The 21,620-nt window shown below is 54.0% G+C and overlaps 1 protein-coding gene and 1 long non-coding RNA gene across 3 annotated transcripts in view; one reads left to right on the top strand and one right to left on the bottom strand.

Annotated features, from left to right (window-relative positions):
* Positions 1 to 1,336: 1,336 nt before the first annotated feature.
* On the bottom strand, positions 1,337 to 9,708 carry LOC108301732. Its single transcript, XR_001823984.2, has 3 exons — positions 9,436 to 9,708; positions 2,123 to 2,353; positions 1,337 to 1,738 (listed from the first exon to the last, which is right to left on the bottom strand). It is a non-coding gene; the product is annotated as an uncharacterized LOC108301732 (long non-coding RNA).
* The window catches only part of C1QTNF1 (C1q and TNF related 1), a 24,245-nt gene continuing 8,927 nt past the window's right edge, over positions 6,303 to 21,620 (top strand). Inside the window, exon 1 of one of the 2 annotated variants that reach the window (XM_017524980.2) lies at positions 6,303 to 6,722. The gene's annotated coding sequence lies outside the window, so the exon portion shown is untranslated. Of the gene's footprint in view, positions 6,723 to 15,824; positions 16,059 to 21,620 lie in introns of those variants that run through there. The other variant, XM_037737210.1, reaches the window with a different exon arrangement.

The raw sequence follows: 21,620 nt of genomic DNA, 5'->3' as shown, positions 1-21,620 counted from the left end.
CCCTCCCTCCCTCCTTCCTTCCCTCCCTCCCTCTCTCCCTCCTTCCTTCCTTCCCTCCTTTTTCTTTGACAGAGTCTCACTCTGTCGCCCAGGCTGGAGTGCAGTGACACAGTCTTGGCTCACTGTTACCTCCACCTCCTAGGTTCAAGTGATTCTCATGCCACAGCCTTCTGAGTAGCTGGGAGTATAGGTGTGTACCACAGTGACTGGCTAATTTTTGTATTTTTAGTAGAGACAGGGTTTGCCACGTTGGCCAGGCTGGTCTTGAACTCCTGACCTTGTGATCCACCTGCCTTGGCCTCTCAAAGTGTTGGGATTACAGGCGTGAGCCATTGCATCTGGCCTCCTTTACTGTCTTGATAAACTTGCTTTCACTTTACTCTGTGGACTCATCCGAAATTCTTTCTTGCCCAAGATCCAAGAACCCTCTCTTGGGGTCTGGTTCGGGACCCTTTCTAGTAACAGCTCCATAGACATCATGAGATGTTTTAATTTTGCCAGTCTGATGGTAATAAGTGTGTGCTCATTGCCTGATTACAGCGAGCTTGTACATCTTTTCTTATACGTTTTGGCCATTTACATTTCTTCTTCTGTGGATGCCCCAACATCTCCGTGTGTTTTTAGGAATTGATCCATCCCTTCCCCATGGATATGTGTCCAATGCCAGTTTCGTCATAGATCTTTTCATACACACGTGGGTCATTTGTTGGGAGGGGCTTTCTATTACATCGTACTAAGATACTTGATCACATCTGTTCAATACCAGTATCTTCATTTTTATGTCTTCATAATACGCCTTCCTAGGGAGTAGGACAAGTCCCCTCCTACCCTACCCACCTTCAGCCTTGTCTGATTTTGAGTGGAATTGCTTTGAATCTATAGCTTCATTGGGCGAGAACTGAGATTTTGTAATAATATTGGGTCTTCTATCTAAGACCATGTTTTGCTTTTCCATTTATTTGGATTTTCTTTCACGCTTTTCAGTAAGGGCTTGTAGTTTTTTACTTAACAATATAGGCCGGACGCGGTGGCTCACGCCTATAATCCCAGCACTTTGGGAGGCCGAGGCGAGTGGGTCACGAGGTCAGGAGATTGAGACCATCCTGGTCAACATGGTGAAACCCCGTCTCTGGTAAAAATACAAAAATAATTAGCTGGGCATGGTGACACATGCCCGTAGTCCCAGCTACTCGGGAGGCTGAGGCAGGGGAATTGCTTGAACCCAGGAGGCGGAGGTTGTGGTGAGCCGAGATCGTGCCACCGCACTCCAGCCTGGGTGACAAGAGCGAAACTCTCAAAACAAAACAAAACGATTTAGCTTGGAGATTGTTCCATATCACATATAGAGAGCTGCTTATTCTCTGAAGAGCTACACGGTATTCCACTGTGCGGAATTTATTTTACTAGGCCCCTAATGATGCCCTTGGAGGATATCTATGATCTTTTTTTTACTACAGCAATGCTTCAGAGGATATCCTTGAACTTACCTATTTGAGCACGACTCTAAGTTTATCTGTAGGATAAACTCCTCGCAGAAAGGCCACTGGGTCAAAGGATATTGACATACTGTGAGCAAACATACCATACCTTCCAGAGAGGCTGTGCCATAGAGTCACTCTCCTTAAGGTTAACCAATACAATCGGGCTTTCATTGGATTTTCATTCTCCTTGTCTTCTTTGCATCATCAGAGACTTCACCATAGCCTCCTGCTGGAAATTCCCTTTAGTTTCTGTGGCTCTGCGGAAAAGGCAAGACATTCTTCACTGAATCATTCATTCATGTGTTCGCTTACGCATTCACTTGCTCGTTTCACAGTTAAGTGCTTGGAACTGGGGAGTCCACCAGGGGGCCCTCCCATCTTATTTATTGGGTAAAATGTTGCCTAATAGTCCGTTACGCCCATCTCCATATAACTGAAAGCATTCGTTGCCAAAACAGGAGAGTAAATGTTTAGAGATGGGGAAACTGAGGCGTAGGGAAATTAAATGGCTTGATAGAGCTGCGAGGCGTGTACATGGCCTCAGGGGAGAACTTCTGCGGAAAGGCGGGTTCCTCGGAGAGGGAACGTTCTTGCCCTCCTGGTTTTCTGCAGGTGTGAGGACCATAAAGAAGCCTATTCACCTGATCTGCCTGGCAGCTGCCAGTCCTGATCTCCACCTGTCCCGAGCTGCCCAGAACACGGGCAGCGCCATCCGGGAGCCACGAGCATGGGCCAGCGGCCAGGGAGGCTGGGTCTGCCCGCCAAGTTTCCACGTTTCCATCTCAGCAGCTTCTTCCAAGCTCTGTGGAGACTCTCCCCACCCCCACCCCTTGGCCGTGGGACGTCACCATCGGAGCCGGCTGGTCGCTACCCTTGGGAACAGAAATCAAAGTTTGCAATACCAGCCTCTGCCCTTGTGGGATGACTGGGCAGCCCAACCCAAAATAGTTGGGCAAGGCGGAATGTGAGGGCTGCGGTGGGAAAAATCACAGTGCTGTTAACGACAGGCTGATCTGGAACCGAGCGCCTTGCAGACGTGAACCCAGGTCAAGTCTTTCTCCTACAATAAGCAAACAGACCCAGCGAGCGGTGGTGACAGGCCCAGGAAGAGAGAAAGAATTGCCAAATCGGGGAGGACGCGGAACGTGCTGCCTCCCCTGCCGGGGGTTCCAGGAAGTATTTCTTCCCCGTGAGTCTTGGGGCTTCACATTTTATGACCTACCCTTGGCTGAGACTATGGGATGATTTGGGAATATTCAGGAAACCGTTAGGGGTTTTCACCCAGACACCCTTGTGCAGATGTGAGCTCCTAGGGAGCTTTAGGATGTGTCTGGGGGCTAAGAGAGAGACCCTGGCGAGGGGACTCGGTCTTTCTGGAAGTCGGCTTCGACTTCTGACCCATAATTCCAGGGCTGCTGAGATCCCCCAGGCACTGGGGCTGGTTTGGTTTTTGATTTCTGCTGTTGTTTTTTGTCCTGACTCTGGTCCTAGCACTCTCAGGATCTCTGCCCAACAGGAAAGGATTTTGCCAAAGGGAAGACCCCCTGCATCTTGTTGCTTGGGGGGCGTAAGGCAGGGATGGAAGATCAGCCGCTCTGCAAGGACAGCCCTTGCTTGCCAAAGTTTCCATCTTCCTACTTACAAGGATAAAGCAGGGGTGAAGTTGATGACAGAGCATTAGGAGCCCGGCCTGCTCTCCATTTTGGACTTTTTATTGAGGACTGGCTTGTGTTCTCTGGGAGGCTGGCCTTGTGAGTCTTTGCCCGACGCCTGCTGCCTTGAGTTGTGAGCCAAGATGGCAGCACCTAAGATGTGCCCAGACCTCAACTCCTCTTCTTCGGAACTTCCCACACCCCTGAGCTGTGGGTCTTACACAAGATCTCGGGAGGCTCTCTGTGTTACGTTTGATACCACTCCTCCCCATCCCCAGTTTCTGCCTCAAGGAAAATGAGTAGTCTCTTTTCTGATCTCTTCCCTCCCTCCTCTTCCCAAGAGCAGGCAGATCCAGCGTCCCGGGCCGCTGGCCCAGGCTCGTGGCTCCTGGATGGCGCTGCCCGTGTTCTGGGCAGATTGGGACAGGTGGCGAAGTCAAAGAGGAGGGAAGGAAGATGATACCTGTCATGATGACAGTTGCAGTGAACACTATGCTCCATCAACCTTTTTATTAATCGTGTGTGAAACTACAGGTTCACAATCCCTTCTCCCAAATCCTGGAAATGCAAAAACTTTGAAAACTTAGTTTTCCTCTAAATTTGGCAGAACAATGTGGCCTGAACTGTCCTGAGACTAGGGATGGCTTGCCTTTGTCCCACTGTAGCACATTCAAGTGTTTGATGAAGGGGCGCCACCCACAGCCCAGGGTCAGATGCTCTGTGGGATATTTGCCTCTGACTCTGGACACAGCTGGCCTCCTTTGTTCTGGATAAGAGACCCTGGACCTATCCCTGCCTTATTGATAAGGAAGCTAAGGCCCACTGAAGTTCAGTAGCATCCCCAGGCTGCCTCAAGGTAGGACAGAGCCAGGACAAAGGCTCCCAGTAGGATGAGCCAGGTGCAGCTGGAAGAGATGGCCAGCCTTCAGCTGTCTTTCTAGAATTTCGTACTACCTTGGGCCTCTGAGTTTCTGTCTCGGAATTATGTTAAAGATAACTGTTTCTCAGTTCGTCAACACCAAAGCCATCTTGGATGGGGTAAAGAGAAAGAATAACTCTTCCATTATCCGCAATTTTTTTTTTTTGAGATGGAGTCTCGTTCTGTTGCCCAGGCTGCAATGCCACGATCAGGGCTCACTGCAGCCTTGACCTCCTGGGCTCAAGGGATCCTCTCACCTCAGCCTCCCGAGTAGCTGGGACTACAGGTGTGTGCCACCAAGCCCAGCTAACTGTTTTATATTTTGTAGAGACAGGGTCTCACTATGTTGCCCAGGTGGGTTTCAAACTCCTGGGCTGAAATAGTCCTCCTGCCTCAGCCTCCCCGAGTGCTGGGATGACAGGTGTGGCCACCACATCATCCTCATCCCTTTCTCTCTCGAGTCGTGTGTCCAGCTCTGTGAATTCTGATATCTGCCCAGGACTTCTCTGAGTCCGAAGCTCCCGGGCAGCACAACGAGGAGCCTTCCCATTGCATTGAGGGAGTTTCCCAGCCCATAAGAGTTCTAGAAAGGCCCAGATTCCCTGAAGTATGGACGAAGGTCTCATAAGGGCTGCGAAAAATGCTGTTGCTTTCTCTGGTATCCCTGCGGCAAGGGCTACTTGAGGACAGAGTAACGAAGGAAAGGTCAATCTGTGTGCTAGGCCTTGCTCCGGGTGACTGGGAAACGTCCTCACGTCACTTACGGGAATGGAGACAAGCTTATCTGTGGCTTTTCCTGTATCAATAAGCAACCAGGGATGTAGGTTTTGCCAAGCCTCAGACATGTATGCCAAGAACACAGGCAGGCCCTGATCTCCTAAGCCTAGCGGTGGCCGCATCTCTAGTTGGTGAAGTAGTGTTGACTTCATGTCGCCGTCGTGTCCTCTGAGTTCCCCCTGGGTGCTGGAGGCCTGGCAGCCCTTCTCCCTATACTCACAGGAAGGGCTGGCACACGCAGCCAGGGCCTCTGTGGAGTGGCTGTTGGGCGGCTCGCCTGCCCCAGGCCTCCCCTTCTGTTCTCATCTCCATTCACCCTCACGTCGACCCGAGTGCTGGCCTCACCCCGCCTTGGGCAAGGCGGCCGGCATCAAGCTTGCACCCTCTTCTTCCTTTCCTCTTTGATTCTTTTCACCTGTCCAGTTGTTGGTGCGGTGGATGGGAGGACATTCCAGGCAGGGAAAGGTAAAGCCTATAGTGCTCTGAACGTCCCAACCAGCATCCCTGTTTTCACATTTCCTGTTTAGATGTAGCCAGAGACAGGCCCTCACAGGAGTGATGACAAAACCAAAACACCCAGGTACAGCATGGAGGTGAGGGAGGGGCAGATCAGAGAGAACCGGGCAGCAAGGCTGAAAAGAAGCAACAAGAAAGTGGGGAACGCTGTTACCATCAGAGCAGACTTGGCTTCTCTGGCCAAATCCTCCCCTGCTAGTGATATGGTAATTTTCCAGAGAGAGCTGGGCTGACAGAGAGTCCAGGGAGGGAGACTGGGCCCCAACCAGGGCCGGCTCTGGAGAAGCCCGGATTAGGGATCCGGACTGGAGGGCAGCCTACAGGGCTGGTTCAGAAGAAATGTTTGTGTATGATTGAGAAAATGTCAGGTTTTCACATCAAGGAATGAGAGGCCTGATAGAGATGGAGGAATGCTTCCAGCCACCGTGGGTCCACCACTCTTCACATGCTTTCCTCTGGAAATGTAAACCTTCCAGAGAAGGGGTGCCCTCCTAACCATTAGATCACAGAGCTTTCAAGACCCTGAACAAAACAACACAGTGGACCATCGTCTTCCAAAGATGTGTGTGCGTGTACACACACGTGCGTGCGCACACACACGCACACACATACACACACACGTGCGCGCACACACACGCACACACATACACTTTGGCATTTTTTGTAGGGTGCTCACAGATTCCCCCACATCTCTGAGTCCCCGATGACGTGCGGGGTGTCTCAGGTATGACACTGTTTGGAGACCTGACCCCTCGGGGTTGGCTGCAGGGGATCCCCAGGCCTTGGAGTCCACCCCCCGCTACCAAGTGACTGGGAGTGTTCGGGCCTGCTGGGCACCCCCGTCCTGCGCGGGGCATCCTCACCCCGGGATCGCAGCCCCTCCACCTCTGGACGGCCCTCCGGACGCACGGAAGCGGCCCTCCCCACTGCCAGCCTGGCGCGCTCCCCAGGGGCGGGAGGCGGCGGCCGGAGTTCCGCGGGGCGGCGGGGCACACACAGTTAATCCTCCGCGGCTGCTGTTTGGACGAAAGCGCTGGGAGTGCTGGCGGCTCCTCGCGGCTCACATCTGGCTGGGCTTCGCTCCGTGCGCGTCTGTCCCACTTTCTGCGTCTCTTCCTTTACTTTCGAGAAACCGCGCTTCCGCTTCTGGTCACAGGGACCTCGGAGCCTGGGTGGCGGACCAGAGGTGCTGGGGGCACCCGCGGCTGCTCGCACCGCCCCCACCCTCCTGCTCTGCACCGTCGGCCCCGAGGACTCGTCTCCCCGCTCTGTCTCCTCCGGCGGGTCTGCGCGTCTCCCTGGACCTGGCGGGGAGGAGGCTCGGCCGCGGGGAGATGCTCTAAGGGCGGCGGGGGAGGAACGGCCGGCGGGACGGAGGTAGGTGCCCCAGCCGCAGGGACCCGGCGCCGCCCCGCCCCTGTCCTAGTGGCTTCAGCCCGGTGGCCAGGGCGGGGCGGGCAGACACCTGGGCCGGGAGGGCCGGGGAGCGCGGTGGAGGCGCAGGGGCAGAGGGAGCCCAGGTTTGGGGGAAGCCCTGGCGCCCGCCCTGGCGCAGACCCCCGCATAGGCGCCTCTGCGCGGGGTCGCGGTCCCGGGGCTCCCTGCCTGCTGACGAGCCGGACTCTTCTGCACGTGGATACGGTCGGGAGCCATCGCACCTTCCCCCCAGCTTTTTGTGGGGGGTTTTTCTTGCTTCACTCTTCTCTGGTGCGTTTTGAGGGTGTGGAAGGAGGAGGAGTGGTACTAATGCCGGTGGCCGCACCTGGCGGGGATGCCCTCACCCCTCCCCAGTCTCACCGGGACCACCTGACCGCCGGGTCTGCCAGGCCCGTCTGGGGCCAACCAGGATCCTTCATGGAATAGGAAGGCTGACTTTGGTCCCCGCACCTGACAGCCTTGGTGTCCTGGAGGGGCCCAGCTTGGGCAGGATAAAACAATGTTGCTTCCCCGGGGCCCTCCTGGGAAGCGAAGCTCCCTGTGCCCGTGCCGCTGGGAGTGGTCCCTGGCCTGGGGCTGGAGCCTCTGAGCCGCCTGGGTGCTTCTGGACGGCACCTGTTGACCCACCGCCCACCACCCAGCCCTCCAGGCTTCTCCGCCGGCGCAGGTGTGGTCCCCACCGTTAGCCCGGATCACCCACTTCCAGCCCCAGAAAGCCAGATTCTCTTCTGTGGACCCTCCATCTACCTTTGGGCCGACTCATCCCGGCTTGGGAGGGAGGGAGGAAGCCGTCCCCCTGTGAGGTGTTCCTGACTCTGCGGCCCCACCTAGTTTCTAGGAAAGGAGGCAACACGACATGCTGGGAGCTTTCTCATCCTGAGCTTTGAACATGAGAAATGCCGTGAGAAACTGTTCTCTCCGCTGCTGGCCACTTCACAGGCCCCAGGGGAGCGGGTGAGGTCCTCAGGCTGCCCAGCCTCTGCTTTTTATAGTGCAAGAAAGTACCGCTCCCTGGCAGGCGGTGGAGCCGTGAGCAGCCACAGATGGAGGCACTGGCTGTTGTGTGCCATCAGGAGACCTGTCCAGTACCCGCCAACCAGGGAGGAGGGAACCAACACAAGGGAGATGGGAGCCGAGGGCTGAGGACAAGCGGAAGCTTCCCCACCCTCCCTCTTAGACCTGTAGAGCTGGAGAGGCCCTTAGAGACAGCCCAACAACAGTGGCATGTGAGCCACAGATTCGTGTGTCTGCTTCTCACATGGCAGGTGCTGAACGTTATATTAATAATTATTATAATTGTTAATTCTCAACAGTTCTATCAAGGGAACTCTCACTTGTGGAAAGAACAGAGCTGTGAAGCTCAAGAGGCTCACGGCTTGCCTGAGGTCCCAGAGACAGGGATGGAGGACTCAAGGTCCTGATCTGTGTCTTTAGCCCAAGGGTGTATGCTTTTTTTTTTTTTTTTTTTTTTGAGATGGAGTTTCACTCTTGTTTCCCAGGCTGGAGTGCAATGGCAAGATCTCAGCTCATTGCAACCTCTGCCTCCAGGTTCAAGTGATTCTCCTGCCTCAGTCTCCCAAGTAGCTGGGATTACAGGCGTGCGCCCCATGCCTGGCTAATTTTGTATTTTTAGTAGAAACTGGGTTTCACCATGTTGGTCAGGCTGGTCTCAAACTCCTGACCTCAAGTGATCCACTCGCTTCAACCTCCCAAAGTGCTGGGATGACAGGTGTGAGCCATCGCGCCCAGCCTCCGGGGCCTATGCCTTTAACACTCCTACCTGGTGTTGGGAATTTGGCACTCAGCTCTCCAAGCTGAGGCTGGGAACTTCTCTCCCAGCTGCCGACAGAGAATGCCCAGGAGCAGGAAGGACACAGGTCCGTACCCAGGGACTCTCGACATCTCCCGCCTCTTTCTCCTCCTCTTGTGTTGCCAAGGGAGGTGTCCTGGTGAGCTTGTCAGGGAGGCAGAAAGCAGGGTGCAGGAAGCCTTGGCTGGGCGCTGTGTGGCCACAGGATGCCACAGCCCCTCCCAGGCAGGTGCAGCCAGCTGGCAAGGGATGCCCTCCCAAGTGGGAGCAGAGAAAGCCCAAGCTGTCCCAGGAAGGGCATGGGCTCCCTCCTTGTTCCTGGGAAGTGACCCCCTGTCCAGGGCAGCCAGCACTGCAGAGCTTTTCGGAACATGCTTCTTTCTGTTGTTCTTCCTAGCGCCTCCCCCCAGCTGTAATTAGCATGACTCATAGACCAAATATTCTGGCATTGAACTTTGCTCATCAAAACAAAGATGAAAAGAATTTCGTAGATACAGTGTGCACAGGGGCTGGAGCTTCCCATTTGTGTCTTGTCCTCAGGGGTCCCTGTTCCTGGGGTTGGGGGCTGTGGCTGAGGCTCCAGAGCCTCAGGGAAGGGGTAGGGGTGACAGACAGGAAGGGCAGGAAGGAGCAGGTTACCGTCCCCCGGACAGTCCCGCCTCTGCCTGACAATAGCAGCCTCCGGAGATGTTCAGGTGGGGACACTACCTCTCGGGCCATGGGCTGCCATTTCCCCTGCTAACCTGCTGAAACCAGCCTTGTGCTGGTGTCGAATGGCACACGGCAGCTCTCTGGAAGGACCCTGGCATCTCCCTGACGCCTGCATGCAGGGTGAGAACTCACCTGCCCACTTTAGAGAGCAGTCTGGAAGAAACAGCGATGCCAGCTCAACAACGAGTTTCTTTCAGGCTCTCTTGGGGCATCCCAGCCAGCTGCTCTCACGAGCTTGGGATCCTTGGGGCCCTGCCCTGGGGTCTGTGCTGGGGTCCTTGGCCTGGAAGGGCCAGTCCTGAGCTTAAGCAGGGACGTGCAGCCCCAGGGCACGCTCACCCCTTTCCTCCTTCCCGAGCTCCCCCGTGAGACTCTCCACCTGCTGCCACCACTGCTCCAGTTCTCCGGGAGAGGCAAGCAGTGTGAGCAGGAACGGGCCTTGGAGCCATGCGGGAAGGATCTGTATCTCTAGGTCCTTGTTAAGGTCAAAGCTGTGTGACACTTGTGCTGGGGTGATATGAGCAGCTCATGGCACATCAGGACCCCTCCAGCTGCCGGTTCTTGCCCATACTCAATTTCCAGAGCTGGGCTTGGCATCTGAATGTGGTTCAAAGGGGGATGGTTTCCGGCAGGGGCACTGGGACCCCCACAGCACACTGGGCACCCCTGTCTTGCCTCTGAGGCCCCATGGAGCCAACCCCTTTTCCAGCCTCAGATGGGGCTGGCACAGACTACAGGCCCCTCCTCGGGCCCCCGTCCTGTCCAGGACGGCCGTCAGGATGGCTGTGGCCCAGCCCCAGTGTCTGCCCATCTCCCTGGCTCCTGTAGGAATTTTCCTTGACATGAGACAGAGCAGAGCAGGAGACGGCAGGCAGGAAGGCAGGCGTCTAGGGGAGGAGAAGAGGCAGACAGCAGGCGGGCAGGCGGGTATGGGGAAGTCAAGTTCTTGGTGCCCTGTACTGGGTCAAATGTTGCTGTTGGCCATGGCTGAAGCCACACTTGGCGGAATGCCCAAGCCCTGTGTTTTGGGTTGTACCCATCCCCCTCAGCTAGTCATCTGGATGCCAGCCACCCTCTGCCCTGGGACCAGGGAAGAAGAAGGGCCTTGCCTGAGAAAGCTGCCAGTCCTGGGTGGGTTCGAGGCGGATGTAGGCCAGAAGGCGGGCAGTGCCCCCACCTCTGCCCGCAGACTCCTGGGGCCAGTCTTCAGAGCTGGGGACGAGTGTGTTCAGAAACTCTTGGCCCCATTCTGCTTGTAAAGAGTCTAAAGTGAGAGATGGAGGGACCTGGGTGGGTTTGGGGGTGACCGTGGGGCTCTTGCATCTTCCATCATTCAGGGGAGCCCCCTCCCCCATGAAAGGGTTACCGATGAGGGCAAGACCTGCGGCCCTGTGAGTCCTCCCTGCGTGGTGCATGAACTCAGATTCCTTTGCAACCCAGCACTCGGGTCTGCTTCTGCCCATGAGAAGGCACCGGAGGGGAGAGAAAATCATCTGTACCCCTAGACGTGGTCCTTTCCCTCCCTTCTTCAGAGCTTGCCAGCATGCTGGCCTCTCTTCACCCTACAAAAGCAGCGTCCTCAAATTGTACATCCAGTGGGCCACACTGCCCAAGCCCCTCACATTTCAAGGTGTGTGTGTGTGTGTGGATGTTCTTGGTGATCCTGTGCCTAAATCCAAAGGAATTCAACTCCAGTGGTGCATTTGAAGATGCTAGCAGGCTGGCACCAGGGAGATCTTAGCGCCTTGCATCAGGGAAGATGGTTGCAGGTTTCCCTGGTGCCTCGTGCCACACCTGGCATGGGGTGGGCTCTCGGTAATCCTCCGTTGAGTGATGAATGCAAGGGCTCAGCTGCTGGAGACAACCGTCAAAGCCAAAGGCTGCTGCAGCTCTTCCAGCTACAGGCAAGTAAGCACCCTCGCCCTGAGCCCAGCGGGTGGGAGCAGGCGCTGCAGCCTGACTTGGGAGGAGGAGGAGCTTATGCTCTCTGGCATCTTTCTGGTCGCCCCTCCGGGTGAAGTGTAATGTGCTTTGTTGTCGGATATACCTAGGTCTAATCTGAGCGCCAGCACCTCCGCACTGTGGAACCTGGGGCAGGCGGCTCCATTGCTCTGAACCCATTTGCACATTCTAAGGAGCAAGCTCAGTGGTGAAGCAAAGGCACCACGGCCAGAGCCTGGCTCTCGGTGGTGGCTTTTCAGGGGTAGCAGGGCTTTGTCAGAAGGAATCTCTGATAAACACTGGGCTATTCCTGGTCCAGGAACAGGCTGGCCATTGCACATCATGCAGGGGATGGGCTCCAGGACTGGGCTCCATTTCCTTCTGTTCCCCAGCTGCAGGCCATGGGCCCTACACAGGCAGCCTCCTTCATCAGCAGCGGCGAAAGACCAACAAAGCCCCCCGCTGCTGGGAAAGCGTTCTCTCTGGCTCGCCTAATTCCAGTGCCACCCTGCTGTGCTCCCTACCACCCGTGCTCTTCCTGGCCCTAACACCTCACATACCATAGCTGCCAGGGACTCTACTGCCTAAGGGAAGGGACATCTTCTTGTTCCATTCAGCCTGAAATCCAGCTCCCTGCTGGGTACGTAGTAGACACTCAATAAACATCTGTTGAACAAATGAGCGAAAGAGCGTGAGACTTCAGCAGCAGGCCAATTTGTATTCCCCCCGGTTCCGCTTGAGCCTTTAACGGCCCAGCATCACCAAGCCCTCTTTTCTCCCCAGCCCACTTTCCTATGCATCCAGTTGAGTTGCCTGGAATAAACAAAGTGCTCCCTTAGTCCCCAGGGTGGGGCTTATTTGTCATTTTTCTAAGTGGAAAATAATGTGTATTTACTGTGAAAAAGGATGTGATTGTTACAGGGGAAAGAAACAGAGAGGCCGAAAGAAAAAATGGTAAAAGCGTCTATATTCTCATCAGCGTGGATTATCGCTGTTGGCAGCCTAGTCGGTGGCCTTCGGGTCTTTGTGGTTTTGTGTGTGCATGTGTGTGCGTGTGTGCACATGTGTTTGGGTCTGCATGTTTTCAACCTGCATTTTCACTCATTGCTTTATAAATGTTCTTTTCTCTCTTTCCTTTTCTTTCTCTCTTTCTCTCTTTCCCTCTCTCTCTTTCCCTCCCTCCCTCCCTCCCTTCCTGTCTTTCTTTTTTGAGACAGTCTTGCTCTGTCACCTAGGCTGGAGTGCTACGGCACGATCTCTGCTCACTGCAATCTCCGCCTCCTGAGTTCAAGCAATTCTTCTGCCTCAGCCTTCTGAGTAGCTGGGATTACAGGTGCACCCCACCACACCACATACTAATTTTTGTATTTTTTTAGTAGAGACAGGGTTTTACCATGTTGGCCAGGCTGGTCTTGAACTCCTGACCTCAAGTGATCCGCCTGTCTCAGCCTCCTAAAGTGCTGGGATTACAGGTGTGAGCCACCGCATCTGGCCCAAACATCTTTCCATGTCAGTAAATATTCACCTATTTACAGAGACTCCCAACCGGTGCTGCTGGCTGATTCTGCCCTCCAATCCCTCCATATTCTTTCCTTCTTTCAATGTCTTTAGGAAAAACATGTTTCCTGGTCTACCACAGTCCCCATCCCTCCCTATTGTGGGGTTCGCCGCTCTGATCAACCACCTCGTTTCTCTAGTTTCCATCATGTGGATGCACTGTAATTGTTTTTTTTTTTTTTTTTTAGATGGAGTTTTACTCTGTCACCCAGGCTGAAGTGCAGTGGTGCTATTTCAGTTCACTGGAACCTTCGCCTCCCAGGTTCAAGCAATTCTCCTGCCTCAGCCTCTGGAGGAGCTGGGATCACAGGCATATGCCAGCATGCCTCGGTAATTTTTGTATTTTTAGTAAAGAAAAGGTTTCACCATGTTGGCCAGGCTGGTCTTGAACTCCTGACCTCAGGTGATCTGCCCACCTCAGCTTCCCAAAGTGCTGGGATTACAGGTGTGAGCCACCGTGCGCAGCCCTTATTTCATTAGACCGTCTTTATTCCTAAACGTCAGTGTTTCTTAACCTTGGGAATGGAGGCAGTGGCTTTGTCTCTTTGAAGCAGTAGCCTTTCTGAGTGCAGATAAGAGGAGCATTTCTGGGGAAGACAGCCACATGGCTGCACCGGGAGTCAGCATTCTGGTGACAGTGACGTCCCTTGGATCCCTGCATCCCCACCTGGAGTTAGAGAGAGATTTGGACAGGCCTTGGCTGGGGCATGTTGTGTTTGGATGATGGCTCTGTACTTGGGACTGGTTGGAGGTGAGGGGAGCTTTTGAGCCCTGTTGAGAATTAGACACTGGATGCTGGTGACACCTGAGAAATTAGATGGGGCTCCCATGTCCCAGGGGCTTGGAGTCGTGGGGATGGATCAGGAAACCAGCGACCGTAGACCGGTTCTGTCCGGATGGAGGGGAGGGGCACCTACAGCATGGCCCGGGTCTGGGCAAATTCTAGGAGGAATTGGCCTCAGGCTGAGTTCTGGAGAATACACAGATGGAGAAGGTGGAGGAGAAATGGGCATCCAGACAGAGGAAAGAGCTTGTGTCAGAGGACGAGACCTCACGTTTCACCTGTTAGGGACTGAGTGGCTGCAGAGGGCTGGAGTGAAGGGGACTCAGGCAGGGTGGGGAAGGGCCAGATGGAAACGCTCAGGGCTTACTGCCTCCTTTATTGGCATGGGAAGCCCTTGAAGCCAGGGGTGGCATTCAGATTTGCATTTTTCAAAGCTGCCTCTGGAAGCAGCGTGGGAGACAGATGGGAGGCAGAAAAGCAGCCAGGGCTGGGGGAGAAGCGATGGAGAGGAGACGTGCAGGGGTTGGCAATGGATGAGCTGTGGCAGGGGCAAGGAAGGTGGCATCCAAGTGGCTGGCAGGCGTCTGGCCCCGGACCCTGCGTGATGGCGCGCATAGCTTTCACCAAGCCGCAAGCCACAGGAGGAGAAGCCAGTGTGGTGAGGGTGGGGGAGAAGGGGATGAGTTAATTGGGGGGTTAAAAGTCTTAGGGCAGAGCAGGTGGGCAAGGTGGTTCACGCCTGTAATCCCAGCACTTTGGGAGGCTGAGGGGGGTGGATCACCTGAGGTTACGAGTTTGAGACCAGCCTGACCAACATGGCAAAACCTCGTTTCTACCAAAAATGCAAAAATTAGCTGGGCATGGAGGCGGGCACCTGTAATCCCAACTGCCTGGAAGGCTGAGGCAGGAGAATAGCTTGAACCCGGGAGGCGGAGGTTGCAGTGAGCCGAGATCGCGTCATTGTACTCCAGCCTGGGCGACAAGAACAAAACTCCGTCTCAGAAACAAAAACGAAGAAAAAAAAGTCTTACAGCAGGACAAAGAGGAGGTGTTCAGCAGATGATTACACATGTGATTGCCTATGTGGCTCTAGACCAGTGCTGCCCAGCAGACCCTTCAGCTGTGATGCAAGGTGCTGAGAGCTGCGCTGTTATGGCCGCTGCGAGCCACGTGAGCACTTAACATGTGGCTCCTGTGGCTGAGAACTGGATGCTCCATTTTGTTTAACTGAAATAGCCCCATGTGTCTTGTAGCCACGGTATTGACTTGAACATTTGCAAGCCCAGGTCTCAGCAGCCAGGTCAGTGGTGGGGACGTGGACTGGGGCATTGTCAGTAGAAGATGTGGTGTGGACCAACACAGGCAGAAAGGTCAGGCGCGGTGGCTTCAAGCTGATAATCCTACACGCTTTGGGAGGCCAAGGCAGGAGGATTGCTTGAGACGAGCCTGGGAAACAGTGAGATCCTGTCTCTAAATAAAGAATTAAAAAAAAAAAAAAAAGCTGGATGTGGTGGCACGTGCTTGTAGTTCCAGCTACCCGGGAGGCTGAGATGGGAGGATCACTTGGGTCCAGGGGGTTTGAAGCTGCAGTGAGCGGTGACTGTACCACTGCACTCCAGCCTGGGTGACAGAAGGAGACCCTGTCTCCAAAATAAATAACTCTAGGAAAGATAGGCTCAAGAGGAGCTGAGGGCCAAGGAGCAGCCTGGGAGAGCACTTGTCTTTGGGAGTTGATCAGGAAGGCCGAACACTGGGAGACAGTGTGGGCCACACCCAGGGCTGAAGAAGAGGGCAGTCGATATTGGCAAATGCTGAAAGTGCTCACGAAAGCAGAGTGCAGAAGCGTGTTGGGTGCCACGAGGGTCATGGGTGATCACAGCTGAGCAGTCGTGGCAGGACCAGGCAGGAAGAGGACCAGTGAGATGATGTGTTGAATTCTATTCCTGGCCCAGACGCCCTAGGCTTGGGACAAAGCTCCATCTTATGCCAGGCTTCCTCAGGAGCTGCCTGGAAAATGCTGGGGCTTGTCCAGGCCCCAGACAACCCAAGACATCCGTGCTGCTTGTACAGGGCTGGGTGCGGTGGGGCACCAGGCCATAGAATTCCCAGGTTCTTTCCACCCTCTGTCTTGGGAGCGGTCAGCCCCCGAGGGCGTCCCCGCTGCTGGTGCTGGGGAAGCGGGCGGCGGGCCAGGCCACCTGCAGAGTGGGCGCAGGGCAGCCGTCGGTGCCTCTGCTCCCTCACACCGTTCTCAAAGCAGGGGCAAGCCTGCCGCCCGAGACTTTCCAGCTGGGAGGTGAGCTGAGGACAGCTGCCCCACTCAAGGAAGTCTTTGTTTCCACTGGGACTGAATGGAGCTCTGGAGGCTGGGCTGGCCGAGTGCCCTGAGAGCCTGATGCCTGGCGGCTCACGCGGCCTCCTTGTTTGCAGGGCCTGGGCAAAAATTTACACAGAGTCCCACTCTGCGCTCCAGGTGAGTCCTTCCTGGTCGAGGTGCAGTTAATCCAAGATGGGAGGGCGATGCTTTAGGATGGGAGAATTCTTGGCCTCTCTTCTCCTTTTCATCCCAAGCCAGGCCTCAGTCCCATCCAGGGAAGAGGAAACCTTTGCTAATTAACTAGCAAGTAGCCCTGGAAGAACCTGGATTCATCCCTGGACGTGGGCTTTGGAAGTACCAGATAAACACCTGAGCCTTAAAAAACAAACCGTCCTTCTGCAAGACAGAGGGCAGCTTTTTGGAAAAGGGAGCGAGGGAGATTGTGAGAGGAGATGGCCCCAGGACCCTGGCATTGCTCAGGAAAAGGGGCTGCTCGCCTCCGCCTGGCAGAGTTCCTTCCATAAGGGACCCCCAACCACCATGAGGTCGAGGGGGAGAGGGAGAGTCTGAGAACAGCAGGGGCAGTGCAATCGCAGCAGGGAACATCAGCTATTCAGTGGGCGTCTAGAGGAGAGAAACACACGGCATTCATCACAGGGGAGCCACTCTGACCCCCTCCTGCCCATCACTGGAGGACGTTGGTCAGTGGGCAATCAGTGTGACAAATGGCTTCTGGAAGCAGGGGAAAGGGCTACAAGCAGATGTCACCTGTCAGAAGGACACCCCGATGTGGCACCCTCCTCTTTCTTGGTATCCCAGTACCTGAATCCTCTCACAACAACAGGAGGGCTCTATGTTTCTCAACAGAATGTTACTGGATGCCAGAGCCGGGGGGAGTGGACTCAGGGCTTCTGTTCTTGTTGGGAGGATTCTGGGATGTTCCAAAGGTGGCAGAAGCGGGGTGGCACGAAGGGGTGGTGATGGCTGAGGGGCCGTTGATGCTGTGTAGAAACCCAGAATGTTTGGGTGCTGGGCTGAATCATATATATACATTTTTGTAAGAGACAGTCTCACTCTGTCACTCAGGCCAGAGTGGAGTGGCACAGTTTCGGCTCACTGCAACCTCTGCCTCACGGATTTAAGAGATTTTCCTGCCTCAGCCTCCTGAGTAGCTGGGACTACAGGCATGTACCATCATGCCTAATTTTTGTATTTTTAGTAGAGACAGGGTTTCACCATGTTGGTCAGACTGGTCTTGAACTCCTGACCTCATGATCTGCCAACCTCAGCCTCTCAAAGTGCTGGGATTACAGGCGTGAACCACTGAGCTTGGCCTTTTTTTTTTTTTTTTTTCACATGGAGTCTCTCTGTTGCCCAGGCTGGAGTGCAGTGGCATGATCTTGGCTCATTGCAACCTCCGCCTCCGAGATTCAAGTGATTCTCCTGCCTCAGCCTCCTGAGCAGCTGGGATTACAGAAACACACCACTGCACCCAGCTAATTTTTGTACTTTTAGTGGCGATGGGGTTTCACCATGTTGGGCAGGCTGGTCTCGAACTCCTGGCCTCAAGTGATCTGCCCACTTCACCCTCCCAAAGTGCTGGGATTCCAGGCATCAGCCACTGCACCCAGCCTTAATTCAATTCTTGAACTGGAAACCACTAGGTGTGGATAAAATCTTAGGCCAAGCATCCTTGGGAGATGAATGTAAAATTTTGGGGGCAATGTCCAGCCTCTGGAAAAGCCAGATGAAGACGCTTGTCTTGGGGGAGCTGAGGTCTACGGGACAGTGGAGCCCCTGGAGAGCATCTGATGCAGGCGCAGGGCAGAAGGGAGGGTTGACCTCTGGAGCTATTCAAGCTGGGGATGGGTGAGATGCAGATGGGAGAGAGGAAAGGGTCTAAATGACTCCCAGATTCCTGGCCTGCTGTTTGTCCGGTTCCTGCTTCCTCCCCGATGACTTTATTTTAATCTAGAACAGAGCTGTCCAACGGAACTTTCTGCAGTGATTGAAAGGTTCTATCCTGCACAATATGATAACCACTGGCTACATCTGGATTTTTATTTTTATTTTGAGACAGGTTCTTGCTCTGCTGCCCAGGCTAGGGTGCGGTGGCACGGCTGTGGCTCACTGCAGCCTCAACCTCCTGAGATCAATCAATTCTCCTGCCTTGACCTCCAGAGTAGCTGGGACTACAGGCACCACCATGCCCAGCTAATTTTTGCATTTTTTGTAGAGATGGGCATTGATATATTGCCCAGGCTGGTCTTGAACTCCTGGGCTCAAGCGATCCTCCCGCCTTGGCCTCCCAAGGTGCTGGATTACAGACATGAACCACTGTGCCTGGCCTACGTGTATTAATAACTATTGAACGCTTGAAATGTGGCTAGTGTAGGTGAGGAACTGAATTTTGAATTTTCTTTCATTTTAATTAACGTGTATTTAAATAGCCACACATAGCAGCCGCTGTACTGGACGGCACAGGCCTAGAACATCACCCACTTAGCATTTAGATTCAGCATGTGCGGCTTGTCTTGAGCTATAATTGGGTACGTGTCTGTTTCCTTCACTAGCCTGTTATATTCCTGAGGTCAGGGAATAGATTTAATTTATGGTTGAATCACTTCCTCCCAGGCTCTTGCACAATGCCATGCAAATCACGGGCATTCAGTAAACCCAGCCTGTGTTCAACTGTCAGCTGAGAGGGCAGCTTGGTCTTGTCTGCCAAGGCTCCTTCCAATTCAAGGAGATTATAGGCTTGCCTCTCAGAACAGCTGCTCACCTGATGAGGATTAAAGAAAAAGGAAAACAGAGCTTACAGAATGCTTTTGTCAAAAGGCCCTGCGCTGGGTGGAGCGTCAGGACAAAACCCAAGCTCACGGTCCCCGAGTCCAGGTGTCCACTGTCAGCACACAAGTGTGACAGCACGGAGGTGGGGCAAAAATATAACAGGACCCATTTATTTATGTGAGACAGAGTCTTGCTCTGTCGCCCAGGCTGGAGTGCAGTGATGCGATTTTCAAGGCTCACTGCAGCCTCCGCCTCCTGGGTTCAAGCGATTCTCCTGCCTCAGCCTCTGGAGTAGCTGAGATCACAGGTGTGCGCCACCACATCTGGCTAATTTTTTGTGTGTTTGTTTTTGAGATGGAGTCTCACTCTGTCACCAAGCTGGAGTGCAGTGGCGCGATCTAGGCTCACTGCAACCTCTGACTCCCTGGTTCAAGTGATTTTCCTGCTTCAGCCTCCTGAGTAGCTGGGATTACAGGCACGTGCCACCACGTCCAGCTAATTTTTGTATTTTTAGTGGAGACGGGGTTTCACCATGTTGGCCAGGATGGTCTCGATCTCCTGACCTCATGATCTGCCTGCCTTGGCCTCCCAAAGTGTTGGGATTACAGGCGTGTGCCACCACGCTCTGCCAATTTTTGTATTTTTACATAATTGTAGAGACGGGGTTTCCCCATATTGGCCAGGCTGGTCTTGAACTCCTGACTTCAAGTGATCCCTCCACCTCGGCCTCCCGAAATGCTGGGATTATAAACGTGAGCCACTGAGCCTGACCAGTAGGCCCAATTTGAAACAAATATATGGAACCGTGAACCTGTGGGTGACGACTGTCTCCTTAAAGAATCTACCACAGAGCCACAAGGCCTGTGAAGGGATGAAAATTATTATTGCCACAGGGTCTCTGTTGCCCAGCTGGAGCGCAGTGGTGCGATCGTGGCTGACCGAAGCCTTGACCTTTCGGACTCAGGTGATCCTCCTGCCTCAGCCTCTTGAGCAGCTGGGACTACAGGCGCACACCGCCAGGCCTCACTAATTTTTGTGTTTTGGGTAGAGATGTGGCTCTGCCGTGTTGCTCCGGCTGGTCTTGAACTCCTAGGCTCAAGCAATCCACCTACCTTGGCCTCCCAAAGTGCCAGGGTGACAGGTGTGAGCCACCACACATGACCAAGGGATACAAATTATGAACAAGGAAGTGTCCCCAGGCTTCCTGTCCTCCTCCACGTCCTGTGTTCGGCCTGATTTCTCTTTTTCTGCCTCCCTCCTCCTGGAAAGGGGGATGTGTTCTTGTCGGGGGGAAGGTCAGGTGTAGGTGGATGGGTGGGGTTGGGGAATGGGTGCTGAAGAGCTGCTGGTCCTCGGGGGCGTGGAGGGAGGAAAATGGCTGCTGAATTACCATGGAGATTGGCTCCTTAGTCACAGGATTTGGGAAAGGCAAGTGAAGAGCTTGAGTCACACTGCAATTGTCTTCAGTTGCCTTGACTATGCCGCCTGGAGACGGAGCCACGTGGGTCTGGATTCACGCGGGTTACACGCCACTGGTCCAGATGTGCTCACGGCACTTCCCTGGAAGCGCGTAACACGTTCCTCCAGGCAGCCTCCCCGGGGACACGGCCTCCCCGCTGTAGGGAGGTTTTTGCTGGAAATCACTAACCGTGTTCTGGGGCCAAGTTTGGTTAGATGTTGGGCAATAATGTTTTTGCCCAAAAGTGACTAAAATGATCATAATGTTATGAGGCTGGCTCTGCCGTGGGATTTGGTAAAATGGTTCTTAAGATCTTTTCAAGAAGGAAAGGTTTCAGTCTAGGTTTGCTCTGACTCCAAAGAGGAGGCTCTTGAGGAGAGCCTCCACCGCGAAAGCAGCCCTCGGCCTATCAGCCTGAGCCTGGGACTCTCTGCTGCTTTCTCAGCCCCGCCCCACCCGGGGGAAAGCCTCATCCCCAACCCAGCAGCACCCTGGGCCCCATCTCTGCTGACCATGGTGTGGAAAATCCTTTTGCTAGTCTAGAAAGAGGCACACATTAAAAAAAAAAAAAAAAAAGGCTGGTTCTTAGCTTCTTAGCAAGGGGCAATTCCGCCCCCAAGGGACAGGCGTATGACGATGTTTGGAGACATTCAGCTAGAGGCGGTGATGCTAACGGCAGCTGTGGGGAGGGTCCAGGGTTACTGCAGGCATCCTGCAGCACACAGGCTAGCCCCCCACCACAGGGGATCCTCTAGGCCCAAACATCAGCGGTGCCAGGGTTGGCCGGGGCAGTGGCAAACACCTGTAATCCCAGCACACTGGGAGTATGAAGCGGTGAGGTCAGAAGTTCAAGACCAGCCTGGCCAACATGGCGAAACCCTGTCTTTACTAAAAATACAAAAATTAGCTGGGCGTGGTGGTGTGCGCCTGTAATCCCAGATACTGCACAGACTGAGGCAGGAGAATAACTTGAACCCAGGAGGTGGAGGTTGCAGTGAGCCGAGATCATGTCACTGGTACTCCAGCCGGGGTGGGCAACAGAGTGAGATTCCATCTCAAAAAAAAAACAATGACAAAAAACCCTCAATGGTGCCAGGGTCGAGAAACCGTAAAGTACAATAATCCAAGGTAGTTTTTTAATGCCTTTTATAGTTACTTTCCAACTTATCTGAAATAAATGTGTGTGTATATATATGTGTGTGTGTACATATGTATATATATGTAAATATGTGTATATATCTATAATTTGGGATTCAGAGAAAAATGTTTAAGGAAAGGAAAATCAGACTGGGCGCGGTGGTTCACGCCTATAATCTCAGCACTTTGGGAGGCCGAGGCCGGTGGATCACAAGGTCAAGAGATCGAGACCATCCTGGTCAACAAGGTGAAACCCCGTCTCTACTAAAAATACAAAAATTAGCTGGGCATGGTGGCGCGTGCCTGTAATCCCAGCTACTTAGGAGGCTGAG

This window comes from Cebus imitator, unplaced genomic scaffold (genome assembly GCF_001604975.1).
Source record: "Cebus imitator isolate Cc_AM_T3 unplaced genomic scaffold, Cebus_imitator-1.0 Scaffold36, whole genome shotgun sequence".
NCBI classification, from domain to species: domain Eukaryota; kingdom Metazoa; phylum Chordata; class Mammalia; order Primates; family Cebidae; genus Cebus; species Cebus imitator.
Note: the sequence above shows the minus strand (reverse complement) of the source record. Positions and strands in the feature narration are given on the sequence as shown.